The following is a 3,290-nucleotide window of genomic DNA, read 5'->3' on the forward strand; positions in this document are numbered from 1 at the left end:
GAGGGTTGCGGGGGCGGGGGAACACACTGCATCAAAAGGATCAGGTGCTCTATGACAGAAATGCCCTTGCCCTCTGAAATGTGTAACCACCCATGTCACTCCAGTTTGCCTTGGCACTAACTGAGCTGCATTCTGGGACACCGTTCTTCAGGACATTCTGAGAAAGTAGGAAAACAACGTTTATCCTTTCTCTTTTCCTCAACGTAAGTCCTGATCTTCCACACCAGGCATAGCCTGCCAGGTCGCGCTTCCTGCCACCTATACACTCAAACCTGATTTTGGCACAATGTCCTACAGAGATCTGCCCTGTCCTCACGGCTCACCATCTCTTGGGATCTTTGGCTTTCTTCTATTGCCTTTGTAGTTTTCTTATTTTATTAGAGATGAGTGCCTTATCACAGTGACCCACCATCCACACGTTTCAGGGGGAAAAAATAAGACAACATGATTTTTATCCCGCCATCTCTCATTGACTTCTCTAAATAATTATTCTGCTCCCATTACACTGTCTTATCAATGGCCCTTTAAAATGACGGTTTAAGTTATAGTTTAATAATATAATAATTTAAAAATGATCTAAGTATAAGGACCTTCTCTTAGTGTCAGTCATGCATATTATCCCAAATGTTACTCACTTTGCATTTCTCGCAATAGTTAATGGAAACATATGTTGAAAATGTTCGGCACATGCAAGCAGGGAGTGAATAAATGGTTGTAGGCGCAGTTTTATTTTGGCAGCAGAGTGAAATGAGAATCACTCAATTCATTTCTGGAAAACAGATACTTTTCATACATAATGAAGACCTATGGGATTAGATAGAACATCTTATATAGTACTTAACTTAGTCTTTACTAATTTTACAGGTAAGCAAAGTCAAATTCAGAGATAGAGCAAATAAATTGCCCTAAGCCATAGTTCTAGCAAATGTCTGAACCAGAATTTAAATGCAGTTGTCTGCATTACTGATAGATGTCTATTTAATATGAATTCAGTGGAGAGGAAGAAGGGCAAGGAGAGGGGGCCAGAAAGAATCCATGCCCCATCTACATAAGCCCTGCACAAACTCTCCAAAACTCCAGATAAAAGTTCTTATCCATTTGTTAAAACAGCATTTTATTAAAATGCACATATAAGATTAATTATCAGCTCTCAGTCATTGTCACATCCAAGACAATTACCTTTGTCTTTCCTCCTGAAAGTTGATTTTGATAAGCAAAGGAACCCGTGTGTCAGAGGAAGCTGATCTTCTCTATAAAGACCCTCAGGCTGAGAGGACTGTGGGAGCTACAGTGGGGCCTTGACTTACGAGTGTCCCGACTAGTGAGTTTTTCGAGATACGAGCCATCTCTTAACCGATTTTTTGCTTTGAGTTGCGAGCTAAAATTCGGGTTATGAGCCAGCTTCAGATTCCCCACCGCTAGTTGGCGCAGCGAACGTCACAGTGAACACCACAACATCAGCTCAGCATCACGTGTCTCACTCATTCACTTTTTGATTTGGCATACAAGTATTTTGAGTTACGAGCTCCATTACAGAACGAATTAAACTCGTAAGTCAAGGCCCCACTGTACTTTGGTATATTAATCGTGGGCCACTATAATATATGCTTTCCTAGAAGCTCCCAGGATAGTATCATTAACTTAAGGAAATCTAATTCTAATGAGAATCAGAAAAAGATAAAGATTGAAACACCTCTGCCCTGACTCAGTATAGATTTTATCACTAATTCCTAACTCCTAAAGAGAGGTTCGGGCCATGTTGTCATCTGCTTACCGCTGCCTACACAACTAGCTTCATATTTTTGGTCCCTTTGTATATACTGTATGAACGGGGAGGCCTTTTGCCTTCATATATGGCTCCCAGTTTATAGCAAACAATTCAAGAACAAATTAGAGAAACACCCACCTAAAACCAAACAGGGTACCAGCCCAAGAGCATAGAGAAGGTTGTGATGGAAGAAGGGGTTCTATGGAGAGTAACCTCACAGGGTGATCTGATCATAAATTTCTAACTGGGCAGGTCATGGTGGGTAGTCATGACCAGCCATATAAGCTTTTTTTTTTTAGGTTTATCTTTGCTTTAAGCAAACCCTGTTTATTGTTTCTGTGCATCTAGGTTATTAACTCACCTTTGAAATATGCCATATCCACCCCCAAGAGAGCTCATAATCTTAACTACCCTGTATTCCAGTCCCTGATGGTTTCCTCCTACTTTCATATAAATCTCCTTACCTTTCCTTCCTTAATCACAAATGCATAAAAAGAAGCTGAAAACAGTTATTCTCTGAAGCATTTATCTCAGTCTGTTGAGATCTTGCTTTCAGGTGTATCCTCTTTTTAGCTAAAAATAATTTTTTATGAAAGTTCTCTACATGTGTGCAGGTCCTTATGCCGACATGGATCACAGGTTTAAATAGTGCCTTGTCTTGGGTACAGAAAGGAAGGAAGAAGCTTGTGGGAAGCAAAGTCTGAGGGATGAAGGCAGGAAGGGAAGAAAAAGTTTGTCTTTAAAACTCTTATCCCACAGCTTGGCTTTTTCCTGACTTTTTCTAGAAACTTCAAATAAACTGTCTATGTAGCAAGGAACTGAGCTGAAAGCCACTTCAAGCTCTATATTCATATCGGGAGTATCTATTTTCTTATGTACTGAAATCAACTCAACGACACAACCAAAATGTACTTCCTCAAGCAGTCTGTAAGACCTCTATCCCTTAAAATTGATTTCCAACATGGCTATTGCCTGCAAAGAACAATTAAGAGTTAGCATTCATTATGACTAATAAATGTCAACTATGATCATGATGATGACAAATCATGATAATCGAGACCATTGTTGGCAACAACTATCTACAAGATATAACTGATATTGCGTGACATAATTTCTATATGCATGTGTGTACCATTTGCCTAGTTATTTTTAAAATCAGTGCACAATTATGTGTGTACCACACACATACAGTCTACACTTCTGAAACTTATCTATATATATAAAAAGCCAGTGACCATAACGCCATAACGACCAGAATGACCAGTTGCTATGACGCCCACTGCCGAGAACCGTCCCAATCAGGGGGTGGGGCCGGCCAGCCAACCTCCTGCAGCCTCTCCCCTGACCCAGTCCCACCCCAGATCGGCCCCCCAACCCAATCAGGGGCAGGGCTGTCCAGCCAACCACCCATGGCCCCTTTCCCAGGTTGCTGGCCCCCAACTGGCCCCCAAACCTCATTCAGGGGTGGAGCCAGCCGACCCACCACCCATAGCTTCTCCCAACGGCCAAACCCACCCCCAAT

The sequence above is a fragment of the Myotis davidii genome, unplaced genomic scaffold (assembly GCF_000327345.1).
Source record: "Myotis davidii unplaced genomic scaffold, ASM32734v1 scaffold332, whole genome shotgun sequence".
In the NCBI taxonomy this organism is placed as follows: domain Eukaryota; kingdom Metazoa; phylum Chordata; class Mammalia; order Chiroptera; family Vespertilionidae; genus Myotis; species Myotis davidii.